The sequence below is a fragment of the Saimiri boliviensis genome, chromosome 15 (genome assembly GCF_048565385.1).
Source record: "Saimiri boliviensis isolate mSaiBol1 chromosome 15, mSaiBol1.pri, whole genome shotgun sequence".
In the NCBI taxonomy this organism is placed as follows: domain Eukaryota; kingdom Metazoa; phylum Chordata; class Mammalia; order Primates; family Cebidae; genus Saimiri; species Saimiri boliviensis.
In genome coordinates, this window is record NC_133463.1 from 56,507,879 (window position 1) to 56,529,843 (window position 21,965).

Below are 21,965 nucleotides of genomic sequence, written 5' to 3' on the forward strand. Positions count from 1 at the left end.
TTTAATTGACTTTCCTACTCTATAGAAGAAATGGTTCTTTCCATTTATCCAAGCGGTATACGTTAAATGGTAAATAACTAGTACGTGAAATATACACCTCACAGAACACATCTTTAAAGCAAAGAGGGAAAGTGCTGTGGTCTGAACATTTGTGTCTCCCCAAAATTCATATACCGAAACCCTAAACCCCAAGGCAATGCTGTTAAAAGGTGAGCCGTTGTTGGGGAGATGATTAAGTCATAGGAGCGGAGCCCTCATAAATGGGATTCATGTCTTTATAAAAGAGGCTCAGGAGAGATTCCATGATTCCTGTGAAATTAGAGTGAGATGAAGGCTGCTCGTGAGAAAGAGGCTCCTTTCAGAATCATCAGGCACCTTGATCTTCTAATTCTCAGCCTCCAGAATCATGAGAAATAAATTTCTGTTCCTTATAAGCCATACCCAGTTGATGGTATTTTTGTTATAGCAGCTGAATGGACTAAGAGAGGAAGGCAAATTTAACACAAACAATTCTACAAAGTAAACTCCTTAATAATATCTGTTTTGGGTATTTGATATTTGTACAATAAGAGAGAGGACTATTACAAAATATTTTTCTATGAAGCTTTTAGCTTGCAAAGTTCTTCCCACTCATTTTGATTTGATGTTCATTAGAACTCATTGAGCTCGGTAGAATTATTTCCATATTCTAGGTGAAAAGATTAAGCTTACAGGTTTGCTTAAGTTGCTCACCCTTTTAAGAGTCCCACATTGGGCCGGGCATGGTGGCTCAAGCCTGTAATCCCAGCACTTTGGGAGGCCGAGGCAGGTGGATCACGAAGTCAAGAGATTGAGACCATCCTGGTCAACATGGTGAAACCCCGTCTCTATTAAGAATACAAAAAAAATAGCTGGGCGTGGTGGCGCGTGCCTGTAATCCCAGCTACTCAGGAGGCTGAGGCAGGAGAATTGCCTGAACCCGGGAGGCGGAGGTTGCGGTGAGCCGAGATCGTGCCATTGCACTCCAGCCTGGGTAACAAGAGCGAAACTCCGTCTCAAAAAAAAAAAAAAAAAAAAAAGAGTCCCACATTGCCCCCTTGGATTCCCCATTTCCCAGGTCTCTGATCACCATTCACGAAGCCCTTCATGATCTGGCTTCTGCTTCATTTCCACATCATCTCTTGCCAATTTCCTCTTTACTGCCCACACTCCATAGTATCTAGCTACTTCCTTTCTCTATTTGCTAACATCTCCCTTTCTGGCCTTTGGACTTTGGCATATACTATATTTTGTCACCTCCTCTGGCCACCCTCTAAAGATTATCTCAGTCTCCACTTGGGCGTTATTTCCCAATGCTAGAACCTTTCATACAAAATCATCTGAGTCCAGGGCCTTCCCCTTGTTCCATAGGTGCCTCCTGGTCATGAGTTTCTCTCATCACTTCTCCATTAGAGTCCTATGTGATCATCCCCACCTCTCATCCAAATCTTTTAAACTTGTGGAGGAGCTTGAGGCTTAGATATGGTGAAATCCATGCTCTGACTAAGTCAGCCTTTACCCACCTTGTTGAATTTTTTCTTGACCTTTTAAGATAAGAGATTAGTGGCTTAATACATGCCTTCTCTGCAAGCTTAATGACTTATAAGATATCTCCTTCAGGCTCACTTCTGCTAACTTCAGTTTTTTCCTGCCAGGTGCTTCCTGTCCTTATGACAGCTCTATCACTACAGAAAGAAAAGTAACTCCTGCCTCTCTTTCTCAGAGTCTCCCTAAATCTCCTCTAGTTGTGAAAATGACTTACCAATGTCTGTCAGTTTCACAGTTCTGCCACGATTGTCCTCGCTTCACTCTGTGGTGACAATCCCAGTGTGCTCACTGAGGTTTGATTCCTACTTTCAGTAATCAAAATGTGCAAAATTCAAAACACACCTATTTTTAAACTGTATATTGCATAAGCTGTATAGCAATTCTAATTAGTGCCTTTTAATATTTTTGGAAAGTATACAAATATCTATGAAAACAAAAGTCAGGGGCAGAACAATTGCTAATTTTAGAGTGATTAATATTCAAATGTACATAGTCCAGATGGAATACATTCAGGATGAAATTTTAGTATAAACTTCACCATTGAACAGAATCTTCCAAAACTGAATTTCACAAGTGAGGGATATCTTGCCTCAGAAAAATAAAATAAAATAAAATGAAATAACAGGAGGCCCCAAATAATTTGAGCAAATATAATTGCCTTAAATAGAGAATGACTTTGTAAAGAATTTTTTCTTGTGTTCTCAATTTTAAAAAGTATTGCCTTCAGATTTTATTTGATCAAACTTGATTATTAGCTTTTATTTTGATGAAAATTAACTTTTATTTTGGAGAAAATTATAAACACATGAGAAAGAGGGGACATCGTAGACAAGTTCAATAGCTTCACTTAATAGGCCTCATTTCATTTAAAGAGGCTAGCTGAAAGGCAGATGCAAGGATAACACTGCCTCCTTCTCATGCACATGGAGTAGTTTTCTTTTTCCCCAGTTGCTGTTTATTACTGAAAGATGAAGATGTCAGCATTCTTTTAACAGAAGCTGATGCAGCACCTCACATAGTGAAAACTGGTGCCAGGACACTGAGTTACTCAACCAGAGTAGTTTGCAAGTGTGCACTGATAAAATCAAATATAATTGTAACTCAGTGGTCAAAAATGAAAAAGGATGCTGAGCTTGAATTCAATATTTACATGATTACAGAGACTTCTTACTATATATTTTTTTTATTCTAATGTCTCAACTGGGTCATATTTATTCTTCAACCAGGAACAAAAGGAAATTCTTTAATTTTCTTTTGATCCACATGTGTATTGGATTGTTATCAAGTTTCTTACTGGAAAAGGTTAAGTTAATATTTTGATAAAAGATAAAATCTTCAAAGTAAGCCAGAAGCTTAAGTCATGCAAGTTAGATTTCATGGGCTAGAATATCAAAGGGTAGTGGAAGGATTTGGAAGTCATACATAAAATGATTATCTTTAGTGTAAAGTTTATATCCCTTCATGCCAACAACTCTTTTAACATATTACCTTGTCCTTTATATTCAGGTGTCAGAAAAGATCTTAGAGCAGCAGACCCCAACCTTTTTGGCATCAGGGACCAGAGAGACAATTTTTCTAGGGTCCTAGAGTGGAGGGTTGGGGGTAGGAGGTGGTTTCTGGATGAAACTGTTCCACCTCAGATCACCGGACATTGGATTCTTATAAGGAGTCTGCAACCTGGATCCCTCACATATGCAGTTGAGGGTTGACGCTCCTATGAGAATCTAATGCTGCTGCTGATCCAACAGGAGGCAGAGATCAGGCAGTAATGTTCACTTTCCCACAGCTCACCTCATGCTGTGCAGGCTGGTTCCTAACAAGACAAGGAGCAGTTCCAGTCTGTGGCTCTGGGATTGAAGACCCCTGCCTTAGAGAGTCCAAGAGTAGCAAACCCATATGCTTATTTTGAGCAAAGCAGTTACAATGAATGAGCATATCTGTCACTTGTAAGTAATAGGAAACCATGGCAATTTGAGAGCATATGCTGTATCTAAAGATATTCAAATCAACTTAAAAATAAATGTCGTGCCTTCTATACAAAGTCTATGTAACAAACTCACTGTGGCTCTCCAGTTTTCTCCCCTTACAGCTTAGCCCAGCCTAGACTACAGTTTCTTCCTACCTTTTATACAATACCTAGATTCTGTCTTGAGCATTCCTACCAGTGACCATTCAACTTCTGTATAAGCAATTCTAGTTGCAAGAATTTTTAGGGACTGTCAACTCCTTTGCCAATCATGTTGGTGGTAGTGATGGTAGTGTCTTTTGTGCTTTAGGATAAAATCAGAACGGATCAATGAACTCTAACAGTAGATTGCTCTGACCAATAAGGGTCCAATGGACCTCTTTTTGTTTTGTGATTGTTCCTTGAGACTCTTTCCCTGTTGAGGATTATAACTCTTTGTTGCAAAATGTCATCTTATTTTTTCTTACATTGTTCCAAGTTTACTTCTATGGCTCATGTCACATAGGCTGATCTCAGAAAGGCCTATTTGCCATTAGCATTGGTTCACTCTAGCACATACCTACTGAGTGATTTCTTCACTCTAGGCACTGTCTAGTTACTGGGATACAGGAGAGAAAAGGACATAAAGGGCTCTGTTTTCCTGGGGCTTACCTTTTAGTAAGGGAAATAAATACAATGAGGAAAACAAAAGCATGATAATTAAAAGTTCTAATAAGTTCCCTGAAGGAAATATAGGCTGGAAGAGAGAGGCAAGAGGTAACCAGGTCACGCAGCCTAGCAGACTTGCAGGCTACTAGGAGTTTGGAGTATTGTAAGAAAATAATGAGAAGCCACTGAAGGATTTTAAGCAGAAGAATAACATGATCATAGGGAACTGTTTGCAAAAGGAGAATACTAACATATATTTAGTGTAGAAAATTGAAAAAAAAAACAAAACAAAAATATTCAAAAGAAGATACATTAGGCAAGATACCATCACCTAGAGACAAGTATGGTGTAGCCATCGATGTGGGGTATGGTAGCCAGAATTCTAAAATGGCTCCTGTCTTTGTTTGGGCTGCTAAAAAAGAGCAGCACAGACTGAGTGGATTGAACAACAAACATTTATTTCTCAAAGTTTGGAAGCTGGGAAGCCCATGACCAAGGCGCAAGCAGATCGGGGTCTGGTGAAGCACTCAGGCTGGTTTGTAGAAGCCATCTTTTCCTTATATCCTCATGTGGAGAGAGCCCTGGGCCTTCTGTCTAATATAAGGACACTAATCACATCATGAGTTCCACCCCATTTCCTAATGTAACCCTGATTTTACCTTCTAAAGGCTCCATCTTCTAATATTACCCCGTTGGATTTGGGTTTTGGTTTCCATATGTGAATTCTAGAGAATCACAAACATGTAGTTCATCACAGTTCCCAAGATTCCCATCCTCTGGTGTGTATTTCCTGGGTGTTCTTTTTCTCCTGAGCATGGGGAGAATGTGAACATGAATAAGAAGATTTATCATTCTTTTGATTAGGTTATGTTATGTGGCAAAGGTAAAAGGATTTTTAGAAATGTAATTAAGGTGTTTGATCAGTTAAGTTTTTTTAGGAGGAGATTATCCTGGGTAGGCCTGACCTAATCAAGGAAGCTGTTTAAAAGAGTGTCTAGCATGTAATCCCAGCACTTTGCAAGGCCGAGGTGGGTAGATCATGAGGTCAAGAGATCGAGACCATCCTGGTCAACATGGTGAAACCCCGTCTCTACTAAAAATACAAAAAATTAGTTGGGCATGGTGGCATGTGCCTGTAATCCCAACTACTCAGGAGGCTGAGGCAGGAGAATTGCCTGAACCTAGGAGGCAAAGGTTGCAGTGAGCTGAGATCGTACCATTGCACTCCAGCCTGGGTAACAAGAGCAAAACTCCGTCTCAAAAAAAAAAAAAAAAAAAAAAAGAGGGTCTGGAGAGAGGAGAGAGGAGAAGTCAGAGAGATTCAGAGCAGTAGATGTGATTTCCTGTTGGCTTGAAGAAGCAAATTGCCCTGTAGAGAAACCCCAGTGGCAAGAAGTGATGGGTGGCTCTTCACTGCTGAGAGCCTCACTCCTGCAAACAAAAGGAGATGTCTTATATGATGCCCAGTGATCTTGAAGAGGCTCAGGTGATATTGCAACCCAGTCCAACACCTGGATTTCAGCCTAGTGAGAACTTGAATAGAGAACCCAGCAAAGCTATGCCTGGAGTTCTAGCCCACAAAGCTGTGGGTGGTCAATTGTGAGAGAATAAATAATTGTTTATTCTAAGCCACCAAATTCATAGTAATTGTTGCACAGCAATAGCAAACTCCAACAAAGGGAATGACATGACTTTCTCTGTAACCAAACTGACTGTCCCTCGACAAGAGTAGAGGCCATTGAGAAAGTCACTGTCATGGTCTAGGCAAAAGATAGGCATGGCTTGGAAAGAGGTAGACAGATTTTGAATTATGTTTTGGAAGTGAAACAGGGCTAGCTAGCCGATAAATAAAGTCTAGAGGGTAAAAAAAATGAAATTGTCAAGAATGATGCTTACAACTTTGGCATAAGCAAATGAGTGGATGGTGCTGCTGTTTAGTAAATATTGAAAGAATCGGGGAGGAATATTTTTTTCCATGGAGTTAAGAAGAGTGGCAGAAGATAGTGTTCACTTTTAGAAATATTCTATTTTACCAAATTATAAATTAGGTGAACTTTATATACATATATATGTTTATATATACATGAATTATGTATATGTGCATGTTGTATTATATAGAATTGTTTTATAAAATGATGATAGTACATTTATTTTACTTTTTCTCCACTTAACAGTAAAAACATAAATATTAATGATTATAAAATATTATACTCTGTACAGTCCCTTATTCTCCTATTTTTTGGTTTTTATGTGTTTTATTTTGATTTTATGTTATCCTAGTGAAATTCTTATTGTTTTGAATTTATTCAAATGTATTAGCTTACCCTTCAGAAAGATGATTTATATTCACATTCCCCGTAAGAGTATATAATATAAGAAAGCTAGTTGACCTCAGTTTCACCACTGGGTATTATTATTTTAAAAGCATCTTTGCCATTTTAAAGTTGAAAAAAACTCACTTCTCTAATAATGTTTCACAGCCTGTATATCTCCAAGGTATGCTTCAGTGTTTTGTATTATTTCTTCTTGTCTGGCCTGACTTCTCTCAATGTATTCGAAGTGCATATGACTGGAGTCAGGGCCTGTTGTTGGTAAGAATGATGCTGTTAAGTCATACATCCTCTGTGATAACATGGGTATTACCTCTGACGTTTCTTGAGATTGCATCTAGAATCAGAAAGCCTTGATGCTGTCCTCATGTACAAGTCAGCTTTTCTCTGAAAACATAGTGTGCATAGTTCTTTTTATACCTTGCCTACATAAAAGAAAAGACAAAAAAAAATTCAATAATATTTTTCATCTGGCTTTTCGGTATTTTTTAAAATTGTATATGGTAGATAATACTACCAACTCTTTTAGCTAAAACTCTCAAGTGAAACCTCCACAACATATTTCAAGAATCAGTAATGAGAGGTATATTAAGTGAATGAGAGTGTGTATTATTTAATAATAGTTCCCTTTGAGTGATGGGTTTATGATGGGTGATTGTTATTTTGTTTTGTTACTTTTCTATATTGCCAAAACTTTAATATGGAACATGTAATTCTCCCTTAAAAAGAAAGGTTTGAACTGAGCTGTAAATTTTAATAAGGAGCACTTTAAGATGTCTTAGAAAGCACGTCTGTAAAATTGCTTTAAAAATCAAGAACAAGGCCAAGTGCAGTGGCTCACACCTATAACAGCCCTTTGTGAGGCTGAGGCAGGGGATCATTTGAGGTCAGAAGTTCAAGACCAGCCTGGCCAATGTGGTGAAAACCCATGACTATTAAAAATTAGCTGGGCATGGTGGTATGTGCCTGTAATCCCAGCTACACAGGAGGCTGAGGCAGGAGAATCACTTAAACCCAGGAAGCAGAGGTTGCAGTAAGCCAAGATTGCACCACTGCATTCCAGCCTGAGTGACAGAGTAAGACTCCATCTCAAAAAATAAAAAAAATAAAAAAAATAAAATCGGAAACCAACAGAAGCAACATGGACACTTGCAGGGATTAAATGGGAAAACTTTTGAAAAAGCAGGTGTATAGGTGTATACAGTATATTAACTTATGCCATAGCACTTGGCCTCAACCAAGTATACTTCTGAAACCCAAACTAACCTTTAAATATATTTTCAAATATCTTTTTAAAAATATATCAGGGACAAAAATGTCAAAAGTGTTATGACTCCTACGGGTGAAGGGATAAGCCATGTTGCTGTAAAGTCGGGGGCTAGGCTTTCACAGGGAAAGATATGCTTTCCTGTTCACTTGTAGAAGCTCAGCATTAAGCACTTAGGCCAGTTATTAAATGGCATTTGCAGACCACATTGAAAGGCTCCTCCTTATTCATTATAATAATATATATTATTTGAGGTTTTTCTCTGTGCTGGGCAGTCTGATGCATGCTTACATGCACTCTTTTTATTTATTTATTTATGTATTTATGTATTTATTTATTTATTTATTTATTTTTATTTTGGGGACTGAGTTTCACTCTTGTTGCCTAAGCTAGAGTTCAATGGCAGAATCTCGGCTCACTGCAACCTCCACCTCCTGGGTTCAAGTGATTCTCCAGCCTCAGCCTCCCAAGTACCTGGGATTATAGGCATGTGCCACCACACGTGGCTAATTTTTTGTGTTTTTAGTAGAAATGAAGTTTACCATGTTAGCCAGGCTGCTGTTAAACTCCTGACCTCAGGTGATCCACCTGCCTTGGCCTTCCGAAGTGCTGGGATTACAGACGTGAGCCACTACACCCGGCTATCCACTATTTTTAAAGTCTTAATTTTTTAATGTTACCCAGTTTTACAAATGGGGTACTCAGAGAGGTAGCTTGCCCAACATTACCCCTTGGTAAACAGTAAAGGTTCTCATAATCCTTAATTTGCTATCTTCCTAAACTGTGTTTCCCCGGGTAGAGACAAATTTGAACTTGATCACTTTTAAGTACAACTGTCATTGAGTCAAACTATACTGCAAATTGCTTCTCTGACGTTATAATACCTAATCATTTATCCTGCCTAAAGAGCCCCATGGGTGCAGAACGTCACTTACTGGCCAACTTTGCTTCAAGCTAGAAGTCCCATTTTTTTCCTTTTGATCTCCCAAAACATAGCTAAAACATTAGTATAGGTGTAGCACATCTCATTGGAGGTTGGAAGCTAGGAAGAAGCAGTGAAGGTGATTACTGCAAAGAGCAGAAAGCAATTCAAAATCAGTATTGGATACCAATGTTCTTAGGAATTTATTGAGAATCCCCTACCACAAACTTAGACTTCTTGACATGTTGCTGGACCTTCTGCGTTTTTTGTGCAAACTATCTTTATAACCCCCGTCTAGCTTCTGACTCTCCAAAAGTGGGCAGGTTATATATCAGTAGCTCCCCATCTCCCACCTCAGTCTAGGCACTGCTACATTTATATTTCAATAACTTATTAAGATATTCTACTAAGTAAAGCACCATCCATTCATGATCCCTGCCTTTACCTTTACAAAGGACTGACTGGAGATTTGAAATCACAGTGGGGTTTCCCCACCCCCACAATTCCTAAATTAAATTATTCTACTTCCAATCACCTCAACAAACCCTATGTGTTAGTGTTCTCCAGAGAAATAGAACCAACAGGATGCATAAATATAGAGATAGACAATAGAGATCCCCACATGGGATAGACACACACTTAATCTATTTCTGTCTGTCCATCCATCTATCATAGATGCCTAGACAGTTGAGTTGATCATGGATGGATGGATGGGTAGATAGATAAATTTATTTTAAGAAATTGGCTTATGTGATTATGGGAACTGGCAAGTCTGAAATCCTTAGAGTAAGCTACTGAATATTCAGGTAAGCATTAATTTTAAGTCGGAATCCGGGGCACGCAAAACAAGCTGAAAACTCAGGCAGGGTTTCTGTGTAGCAGTCCTGAGGCCAAATTTCTTCTTCTTTGAGAAACCTCAGTCTTTTCTTTTAGGGCTTTCAACTGATAGGATAAGGTCTATCCATATAATGAAGAATAATCAGCGCTATTCATGGTCCACTGACTTAAATTTTAATCACATCTAAAAAATGCCTTCACAGTATCTAGACTGGTGTTTGGTCAAACAGCCGGTCATCACTGTTTAGCCAAGCTGAGGCCAGGAACTGTAAGTGCTCACCTGATTTTTGGTTCTTACGAAGGTGCCGTTTTTGTGTAGATAGTTGTCAAATTGGTGTCCCTGCAGGGGAACAATCCATGGAGCCTTCTATCTTGCCATCTTGCTCCACCTCCAATCAGCCTACTCAAGTTGGCATGTAAAATTAACTGTCATACCCTAGATATTTGAGTTCTCATGGTGGGCTGGGCACAGTGATGGTCTTCCTTCAGTGTGCTTAGAGATTAGTTGAAAAGCCCATGTTTTTTAAAAAATAGTCCATATTCTCAGAAAGATTCACTTACTGTGTCCCTCAACCCTTGTTTATGTTTCTATCATATTCACAGATCTGTTGTTAAGGATAAGCCTCTAATGGCATCTTTGACATCATTGTGTTAGGGATAAGAAAGCTCCATCATCCTAGATGGATTTTTAACATGGCGCCAGTTATTAGGAAAAGAAAAAATGTTTTTATTTGTGGAGGAAGCTTGTTAGCTACTGAGAAGAAACTGTCTTTGGGCATAATGGTGGTAGCTGCATAGCATAATAGAGGTGGACATTACTGGTTTGAAATTCCAGTTCTGCCAGCTTTGGAAAAAACTATACAGTATTGGACAAAATGTTCCTATGTCATATTCCTTTCCTCATTTATAAAATAGGAATAATATTATTTTAAATCTTTAATGAGAGTCAAATAAAAAATGTATGTAAATTTTTCAGCAAGGTATTTGGTACTTTTTAAATGGTAGTGTTCTTTCCAGTCAAGGCTCTCTGAGTCACACAAAATTAAAACTGATCCAAACAAACTCAAAAAGATAGCAGTGGTAATGATTGGGCAAGCAGCTGAATTGACATCCACAGGTCAGGCTTCATGGGTACAGGACTTGCTCCAGAAAGTCAGGGGCCAAGTTTGGCTCTCTCCGTTTTTCTCCAAGGTCTTTGTCTTCCACTTGGAAATCAATCTTTTCCATTCTCCTGCCTGTAGCCTAGTTTCTCTTCTTATCCATTAGATTGCACATGACTTTTGTTGTTCTGACTTCAACTGGGCTCCACTTCTACGTGTCTGGAAATGTTACCCAAGCCTGCATTGCTCCCTTGTTGAAGAGGGGAGTCCATGTTGGCTCTCCATGACCTGTTCCTCAAAACTGCTAACTACATGATGAAATCCCACTTGACACTAAGAGATGGATTCTGAAGCTCAAAGTGCAGTGGAATCACATTACTTTGAACTTATTCAGGGACTTTAGAACCTAACCCCATAGAAAGCATAGAATGTGCTTTCAATATTATCATTTAAGCCTCACAGTAAGTAAATCTACTAAAATTATACAGCTTTTTATGAAGCACAGAACTAAAAAGCAGAGTACACCTAAAAACAAACAGAAACACTTTAGAATCTGTATTCATACCTCATTCACCACCAGGGTTTCAGATTATTTTAAAGGAAATAAAGTTTAAGTGTCCAAATATCTGCATATAGACTTTCCTTTTAATCTTCCTGAAAACAAACTTTAATGTACTTAAGAATTTCTCTACATGTGGTATATATACAAAATAGGTGATTTAATGACTTTTGAAAATCTTAAATTTGATAATATAGGTTTTTCAGCTCTTCCATGTTAACTTTAGAAATTACCCCCACATAAGCTGGCAGTCCATGTGGTGGCAATATCATTGTTCATTCAATGGAATATGGCTATTCTGAGTTTTTATTCATAGTGGTATGTATTAATTAGTGTTTGATCTCATCAGTTTGGTTAATTATACTAGTTTGCTAAAATATATGTTAGAGTTGGAGGAAGTGATCTTACTAAGATGAATTTAAAAGTCTTATCTAAAGTATATGCAACTAATTAGTTTTATAGCCAGTATATTTGGACTCTTATTCTATGTGCTTTCCCTCCTCAGTTCATCATCTACCTATAAGGTTTGCCGTGTTTCATAGTCATAGACTGCTGAGTTACTTGAAAAATCTAAGCTGCTAACAGCTTAGAGCTGCAGAACAAGAAAATATAGCTATACCAGGACAAGACCACTGCTATTAATGGAAAGACAGTACACAACTTGTTTCCTATGTTTGTGATTTAGGGGTAGCTTTCAGCAGGGAACACAAGAGAGCTTAATTCATTGGACAAATCCATAATTTATATGAATTTTTAAAAGAACACTTAGATACCACCATTTTTTCTCTTTCTGTCATATACAGTATTATTGATATCCTCCAAATCAGATAGGAAATTTAGCTTTTTGTAAAACTCTATAGGTATCAAAACTTGCAGCATAAAAAGCACTGCTTTTGAACTCTGACAGATGCAGACAATTTATCCAGTAACAAAACTGAGTTGCTTTACTTACATGTTTGGATGGCATGACCTTAAACTTGAGACAAAAAGGAGAGAGGAAGAGTTTTATTGAATAAATGTTTCTGGGAAACAGCTGCTTAACAAATGGTTGTACAGCTGTTTGTAATAACATGGAAGAGGCCTATCTTTTGATAATTGTCACATAAGCTTTTCTTGCTTGTTCTCCTAGAGCTGTCTGCAAAAAGTTTATGTAATATGTCTGGAGGTTATACTGAGAAGGAAGCATTTCAGAAATGATTAAAGCTGATCATCTGTGTGCAAAAGTATGTGAGTGTGTTTGTGTGGACCTGGGCACGTGTACGTGCCTGCGATTCACACATCTCTTTTCACAAAGGATTTGAGGTCACTCAGGATGTCATTCATCCTGGGTAAAAGCCACATCAAATTACAATCAGTTAATAGGTCAGATGCTACATAATGCTCGTTTCAACTTAGATTTCTTAAACTCTTCAAGTTGAAGGAAGTGAGAACCTGGGTCTTTTCATTTGCACTGGGGAAAAATTGTTCCTTGGTGCTAAAAACACGTGGGTGACAAGGTGCCACTGGGAAGGGCAAGCTTTTTTTTTTAGAAGAGTTTGCTGTATAATTCATAAAGGTGAAATCTATAATATTTTCTACTTGAAAACTAAAATTTTTTAAAAAGACGTTATCCAAAATGAAACTCTAGCAATCAAAACACACAGATAGGGTATGGTTGGCTTTCTGCAGTGCTAATCTGGTTTCTGTCTTACATCTAATTGTATGGGACAGATATTCTGCTTTCTTCTCCAGCAAGACACAGCCTGGACCTGCCTGGTGACCTGCTTTAATTGAGCCAACTACATTCGGTAGGGGAAGAGCCAGGACAGAAATAGCTAGGATTTAATGGAGAGAATGAAGGCATTCTTAAAAACCTCAAATTTGGGCCAGATGTGGTGGCTCATGCCTACCTATAATCCCAGCACTTTAGGAGGCCTTAAAGGTGAGTGGATCACCTGAGGTTGGGAGTTCCAGATCAACCTGACCAGTATGGTGAAACCCTGTCTCTACTAAAAGAAATATGAAAAAAATTAGCCAGGCATGGTGGCACGTGCCTGTAATCCCAGCTACTTAGGAGGCTAAGGCAGGAGAATCACATGAACCAGGGAGGTGGAGGTTACAGTGAGCCAAAATGGCACCACTGCACTCCAGCCTGGGCAACAGAGGGATAACCTGTCTTTAAAAAGAAAAATATTGAACAAACAAACAAACAAACAAAACTTAAACCTGATATCTCCCACTTCCTACTTAGGTTGAAACAACATAAACACTAAATTTCAAGGAATGCAATTAGTTACGTGCACAAGGGCCTCTTTGCACCCCTGGTTGAGAATATCTGATATGAAGTAACTAGTCATACCAACAAGAAGACAGTCTATTTTTATTAGATGTGGTTATAATTCATTCTTGTCCCATTTATAGCATGACATGTGTATCTCTAGAGTCTAGATGATAACAATACTGAGGAACATTCTAAGAAAAATGATGTCTTGAGGTTTCTCCCTAGATATTTTGAAAGAATTTGGAGGGGAACAAAATAGTAGTTACTATCTGGTTTCAGACGAGGGTATGACTTCTCTAAGTCTCTATTTTTATTTTTAATAAAATGTGGATGATAAAATATGGATGATATCGTGCCTCAAGTATGGGATGCAAAGTGTTTACCAGATGTATTATGTTTCCTATTGCAGTTGTAACAGGTCATGCAAAAGTTAGTGACTTAAAACACAAATTTCAGTCCCAACAGTCTGAAGTCCAAAATGCATCTCACTAGGGCAAAAGTTGGCGCATCAGTAGGTCTGTGCTCCTTTCTAGAGGCCCTAAGAGAGAATCCATCTTCTTGCTTTTTCTAGCTTCTAGAAGCACCCTGCTTTCCTTGGCTCTTGGCCACCTACCATCATCAAAGCCAGTAATCCAGCAATGTCCCAGCAAGTCTCTTATACCGTATCACTATGATACTTTTTTTTTTTTTGAGACAGAGTCCCACTCTGTTGCCCAAGCTGGAGTGCAGTGGTGTGATCCCGGCTCATGACAACCTCCACCTCCCAGGTTCAAGTGATTTTCCTGCCTCAGCCTCCCTAGTAGCTAAGATTACAGGCATGTGCTATCATACCTGGCTAATTTTTTTGTATTTTTACTAGTAACAGGGTTTCACCATGTTGGTCAAGCCAGTATTGAACTCCTGACCTCAAATGATCCACCTGCCTCAGCCTCTCAAAGTGCTGGAATTACAGGCATGAGCCACCATGCCTGGCCACTATGACACTCTTGATATCATATGATATGCCTCCCTCTTCCACTTGGATCCTTGGTGATTACATTGATTGGGTCCACCTGGATAATCCAGTATAATTTCCCATCTCAAAGTCAGCTGCAACCTTAATTCCATCTGCATCTGCATCCTTAATTTCTCTGTGCCAAGTAAGGTGACATTCACAGATTCCAGGGACCAATACAAGGATATTTTTTAGGGGTCATCATTCTTCTCACCATTTTGGAGTACTTGGTACTAAATAAAAACACAAGGGATGGTAGTTTTTGCTGTTCCTAACCCAAAGGATAAAGGAGCCCTTCTCTGAATGGGTTTTGTTATTTAAGTAAGAAAATGCCAACTGACCAATGTCCCAGAAAGGAAATGGGCGTAGAGCCCTAGCATGCTGCATTTCAACACCTTTCACAAACAGTAGTTTTGGCACTTTGCCTACCAAGCTGGAAAATAAAGAGCAGGGTTGTTATGTCTGACCTAAATACACATGGTCTGTAACTTTCCTCTTCTCTCTCCATACCTCTTCTCTTCTTGAAGATATTTTACTGCTAGGGTATCAACTGATTTACATGTAGCTGATGCCTCAAAAGTGGAACTTGAATGCAAGGCATTCTGTTGAGTTTAAAGCAATGCAATCCAGCTGTGAGTTAGGCAACTTTCCCCTGATATTCTGTGTGCCTGTGAAAACATCTCCAGAATTCAAATGACCATTTTTGACGTAAGTTATCCCTTCCTCCCTGCTGGCTGCAAGGGCAGCACCACTCTTTCTGCCATGGGTAAGTCAACATTTGGCGTCACTCGCCCTCTTGTACTCCCTAACACCCTCACAAGTCCTCTCGAGTAGTCTTCCTCACTGTGCTATCCAAGTTCAAGCATGACTTACCCTTATCTGGACTACAGGCAAAGCCTCCGAACAGTCTCTTCCCTTCCTTCCTTCACTGATCGGTGTCATCCCTCCCTGGAGGCCTCAGGTCCCTCCTCCTCATCTCTTCTTCCTTAAATCAGTTCTTCTGCTTTAAATCAGCCCTTCTGCTGAGTATTAAATAAGTCTTTGTCAGCATGCCGAAGGGTGCAGGAAACTATTTTTAAGCACCCACCATATGCCAGACATTGTGTTTAGACATTTTGCATACATCATCTCATTTAATCCTAACTTAATGCCCTGACAGGTAGATGTTATTTCCTCTTTTTTTTTTTTTTTTTTTAACTAGTGAGGTAACTAGGACACAGAGAACTTTATGTAATTCAGCCAAAGCTACACAGTATGTAGCAAAGAGAGAATTCACACTCGGCTGTGTCTCATTTCAAAGCCTCTAGTTTTACCACTACATTAGAGCCCTGTCATTTGACTTTGTTTTGAAGGTGTCTATTTTATTAGGCTGGGCACTGTGGCTCATTCCTATAATCTCAGCACATTGGAAGGCCAAGGCAGGAGTATAGCTTAAGGCTAGGAATTTGAAGCCAACCTGACCAACGCAGTGAGACCGCCTCCCTTAAAAAAAACATTTTTTTAATTGGTCAGGTGTGGTGGTATGTGCCTGTAATCCCACCTATTTAGGAGGCTGACACAGAAGGATTACATGAGCCCAGGAGGTCAAGGCTGCAGTGAGCTATGATTGCATTAGTACACTCCAACCTGGGTGACAGAGAAAGACCCTGTCCCCATCTCTGAAAGAACAAAAAAAAAAAAAAAAAAGAAAGAAAGAAAAAAAAAATCCATTTTATCAAGGCTTACCTGTGCACATGTACTTTAGGATCAAATCTTTCAGTGGCCTAATGACAAACATATTGTGGTTGGGTCATCTTGGTGTAGGTTTTTGTGGGCAGCTAAAGACTGCTATGTGTACTTGTTTTTATCAGAGATCTAGTATTGTCAGACATCTCCCTTTGAAGTGGCTTGTGGATTAATCCAGGTATATTTCTCATATTTTTTTGAAAAGGATGGGTGCTGAGGGAAGGAAGTAATTTTTCTGTATATGGGTGGTTTTGGGCCACAGTAACTAGGGGCTCTTGTGGAGGTAAACAATCTTGATAAATCTTTTTGTCGTTCTTTTGTTGTTAGAGATCAGCTCTCAGAACCTAGTGACAGGCCAAAACATGCTTTTATTCTTTGACCAGAACACCCACAAAGGAAACAGGAACCAGTTTAGCAACTTTGCAAGTGGGTGCAGAAGTATTCCTATAAATAAAGCTTCTCATTGTGCTTCTCTGGTCATGTTAGGTTTGGAATGCTGATGGGTTTACATCGTCCTACTCTGAACTCTTTCTTAGTGACAACATTGTGAATTTAGCTCTAGCTATGCCTGCTGCATTGCATTTTTTTAGTATTTGAATTCTGCTACTGCTTAAAGGTGACTGAAATCATAAGGTCCACTTTATAGAATGAACTTTGTTCCCCACTTACCACTTCACTGTCTGCTTTTCTGGTTGCTTTCTGTTTTTACTTTCTTAAAGAGAGAAAACATAACTTAACTTAATCTTCATTGATCTTGGTAACAGGAAGAATGTGTGGGCAGTGGGGCATGGTGGCTCACACCTGTAATCCCAGCACTTTGAGAGGCTGAGGCAGGAGGATTGCTTGAGCCCAGGAGTTTAAGACCAGCTTGGACAACAGAGAGCCCATCTCAAAAAAGTAATAATAATAATAATAATAGGAAGAGTATTTTCTGGGCCTTGAGAAGTTTTCTTGCTCGTAAAGAAGCATCAAAGCAAATACTATATACAGAGGTCAGTTTGGGAAACTCTTTTTTTATTTACCTAGTAGCTTTGCCCTCATGGATTCTAGGTAGATCATAAAATAGTTGTAAGAAATGCTCTTCAGCAATACAAAGAAATATTCTTTCAAACCTTATTACTTTTTTTATAGGAAGGAACATGTAAATAAAATCAAGTATTCTACATAGATCTTAGGTTTTTGTGTAATTGTGAAAACAGCATAGAAGAATTAGACTTTAACCAGAAAATTAAAAGTGCTCTCTGGAGTCATTATCGGAGTAGTTGTCAAAATTAGAATGCAGATGTTAGATTACAAAAAAGTATTATATTAATTTACCAAAGTTGAAAGCTACACTGTGATTATGTAAAAGACTACCCATATTTATAGGAAATATACATTTTCTATTTAGAGGTAAAGGGCTATGATGCACGTAATTTACCCTCAAATGGTTCTACAAATATGTGTGTGTCTATGTACATCACACACACACACACACACACACACACATACACATTATGAGGCACACACATTTATGAGAGAAAGATAAGACAAATTTAAAGCAAATGGGATAAAGTATTAACAATAGCTTAATATAGGTAAAGAGTGTATGTTTTTCCTAAGCAGTATCAATTCAGATCTGTGGGGAGATGATGCCCAAATATAAATTTCCAGCCCAGAAGATTATCATAAACTCTAGACCCATAAATCCAACTGTTCACTAGACATATATAGTAAAATATTTCATAGGTATTTTAAAACCAAACTTTTGAAAAACATTTTTTTTTAAATAATTAACCCCCTTCAAACCAGTTGCCTTCAGTGTTCTCTGGCACCAAGCTAGATTCTTTCCTCTCCCTCTCAGGCCCCCACCAACACTGCTACAATCCAAAAATTCAACCCTGCAAATTCTCTTCAGTTGATCCACTTCTGTCAATCACTGCTGCCATTATTCAGCTTTATGTATCACACAGTTTATAATTACCAGCTTCTAAGTAATCTCCTGCATTCAGGATGTGTCTCCTCCAATCCATCTTCTCATTTGCAGCTAGTTTCTGATGTTTAATTCTGACCTTGTTCATGCTGTGCTTAAAAACCTAAGTATCTCTCTATTACCCTCAGATCAAAATCCAAATCTTCAATATAGTTGCAATGCATATGAGGGCACTAGTTCTTGCTTATTTTTCTAACCTCATCTCTCCTCTCACCCTACTATAATTTATCTTATCCTCTCTCATTCCATGTTACAATCTCACTCCACTCCTTTCAGCTGAAGTTCCTCTGGCTGCCAGGCCTTTGCTCCTGCTAGTCTCTCTGCCTTGAGCACTTCCCTTTTCCCCTGCTCCCAACTATGTCTTAAGTACATAATCCTATTTGCCTGACTTACTCTTTCCTCCTTTAAATCCCAACTTAGGTGACATTACTCTAAGAAACATGACATCCCAAGTCTGATCCAACCAATAATTAGAAGCAAATTTAAAATAAAGTAATAAGATTCTGCCTTTTTTAAAACTAGCATAAAGCATGTACAAGGTCATTCGGTCAATAATGTTTTCCTTAAATATTTTTTGAATATCTTTTCTATGCCCAGCAAATTCTGATTGCGTCATTGAATAGATATTTATTTATTGATCTCCTACAGTGTTCCAGATACTGTTTTAGATGCAGTGAACATTCTTAGAACTTAGATTCTAGTAGAGGTGACTAATCACAAACAATTAGATGGGTAATATCAGTGATAAGTGGTTGGAAGAAGAAATATGTAAAGGTTATTGACCTAGATACAGTAGTCAGAGAACCCCTCTCCAAAGAAGAGGTATGTAATCTGGGACCTAAATAGAACAGCAGAGCAAGTTCTGGCCAATGTCTGGGGAAGAACATTCTAAGAAAAGAGAGCCAGGCACAGTGGTTCATCCCTATAATCCCAGCAGTTTGGGAGGTTGAGGCAAGTGGATCATGAGGTCAGGAGATCAAGACCATCCTGGCTAACACAGTGCAACACTATCTCTACTAAAAATACAAAAAAAATTAGCCAGGTGTGGTGGCATGTTCCTGTAGTCCCAGCTACTTAGGAGGCTGAGGTAGGAGAATTACTTGAGCCTGGGAGGCAGAGGTTGCAGTGAGACGAGATCGCGCCACTGCACTCCAGCCTGGGCAACAGAGCAAGACTCCATCTCAAAACAAACAAACAAACAAACAAAAACAAAATAAAAGTAAAGGAGAAACTGCAAGTGTAAAGGCTCTAGGACAATAGCATGCTTGGTGCTTTCAAGGACCAGCAAAGAGGCCTGCCTATATTCAACCTACCTAGTGAGCAAGAGGGTGTTGGTAGAAAGGAGTCCTGAGGGCCAGAACCTGGAGTGTTGGGCAGTGAATCTGCTCTGTCAGGTTCAGTTTACTCTGTATGAATTTCACTTGTCCTCATATCTTTGTGAGTGAATGGAAACCAGGCTGAATTTTGTATTGGGGGTCAAGGATGATCAAAGGAGAGCACTTCCAGTTCAAAGTTATTTCCCTAAGCATTAAAGATTGAGATTTGGATAGACCCTGGAGAACCAGAAGGGTGATGTCAGAAAGGTAGAAGTAAGTAGATCAAAGTGTTTGTCCCACGCACACTGGCAGTGCTGGTCAGAGCGTCTTGGCATCTAATCTCTCCTCTCTGCCCTTTCCCTCCCCCATTCATCCCTGACTGTTCCAAAATTAACTTAGCCAACATCTTCATTCTCTGCCAGCATTAGTTGGGGATGGAGAGTCCTGTTGCCTGTAAGTAACAGCAGTGACTTTTGTAAGGAAGTATAATACATTGTTTACAACAATAAAATGATACATTCAGTTTTTTTTTAAATGATAAAATCTGTTTTCAGCACAGTGACCTAAATAGACCAAATGTTGCATAATTTTATTTTTTATACCTTTATATGGTAAAAACATGTAAAAACTAAAAATAATAGGTCATTCTGTTTTTCATGAGAACTGCCTTCTTTCCGGGATTGATCTGTATAACTGAGAGAGCTTGAATTATTTGCCAAAAGGATTGCTATTCCATTTTTTTTTTTGCTTGTTAATCAGTCTCTACTCATTTCATAATTTTCTCCTTCAGTTGTTTTTTTGTTGTATTTCACCTTTGCTTTTTTCGTTTTCCCATGATCATACCTTAAACATTGTCTACCTTTTGTAGAAAAAAATATTATTCTGATAGGAATACTCTTTCAAATTTTTGTGAAAGAAATGTAAATACATATATAAAATACAAGGGAAACTGGAGAAGAAAATAATATGGAAATGAAACAGTAGTTGTAAGGCATATAGTTTAAGTCCAGTGAAACTGTGCAAGGTAAACATATACACTATTAAGCAGTCTCCAAAGCACGACTGATGTAAATACTTAAACAACAACTTTATATAATTTTTAGGGTATAATAACTTTCATATATAACTTGCTACATATGTAACTATCATTCATTTTCTTCAGATGACTTTTTACAGAAGCTTAAAATCAAGCTCAAAACTCATTTTTTTCTTTAATTCATTTCCTTTCTGCATCTCTTCTCTGATGACAATTTTGTATTTTCTAAGTGAGATAATTTAGAAAATCTTTGTTTTCAAGAGCTCATCATAATGCATTTCTATATGATGAGGACTGTTGTATTAACACTGTTTATTTTGACAGAGCAGGCAATATGTGAAATACCTACACACACTTTTATGACTCTTACTTCATGAAAATTTTAAAGCTAGCATTTATTGAGTATTTATTACATTCCAAGTAATTCTAAGTATCTTTTATATAGTAAATACTTTAATTTTCACACAGTCCTACGAATACTAAGATTCTAGTTTTACAGGTGGCAAAACTGAGAGACAGATGGTTTAAGTAATTTACCCTACACCTCAAGGTTAGAAAGTGAAGGAACTGAGATTTGAACCCTGGTCAGCTGTCTTCAGAATCTTAAGTGCTCATCACTCTGCAACATGTGCTTTCAGAAAAGCATTGGCCAGTGCAGCAGAGGGAAAACAGGAGGCAAGTTGACTGCTTATGCAGATTGCTGAGAAATGTAACAGGAGGGAAGAACAGAATGGAAAACATGCTTCTTACCTAATATGAGATATTTTTCCCTAGGGAAAACAGAACTTTGACTATTTTTATTTAGTCGGAAGAAAATATGTTCACACAGGAGGAAAGAGGAGGAAATGAAAAGGGCTGTTTGTATCTGATGGCTAAATCACCATTAACCCGAGTGCTTAGTGTAGGTTGGCCTCAAACATATAGTTCCTCAATAAACTTTAATTTTCATTACATGCTACCTGATCTGGTTTAGTGAAGGCTTTTTTATGTAATCTAAACTTATGGAAATTTTTTTTTTTTTTTTTTTTTTTTGAGACAGAGTTTCACTCTTGTTGCCCAGGCTAGAATGCAATGGCATGATCTCGGCTCACTGCAACCTCCACCTCCTGGGTTCAAGCAATTCTCCTGCCTCAGCCTCCTGAGTAGCTGGGATTACAGGCATATGCCACCAGGCCCAGCTAACTTTTTTATTTTTAGTAGAGACGGGGTTTCTCCACGTTGGTCAGGCTGTTCTTGAACTCCCAATCTCAGGTGATCCACCTACCTTGGCCTCCCAAAGTGCTGGGATTACAGACATGAGCCACAGCACCTGGCCAATTTAGGGAAATTTTGTGATGTATGTAATTTCCACAAAACCTAACATACTTGATTTGTCCTGTTTCGGTTTTTTCTTGTTTTGTTTTTTACAGTTTCACTCTTGTTTCCCAGGATGGAGTGCAACAGCATGATCTCAGCTTACTGCAATCT

The 21,965-nt window shown here is 38.5% G+C and overlaps 1 protein-coding gene across 3 annotated transcripts in view; it reads left to right on the top strand.

Moving 5' to 3' along the window:
• OXR1 (oxidation resistance 1) overlaps nt 1-21,965 on the top strand; it is a 478,618-nt gene that overhangs the window by 318,058 nt on the left and 138,595 nt on the right. The window lies entirely within an intron of this gene.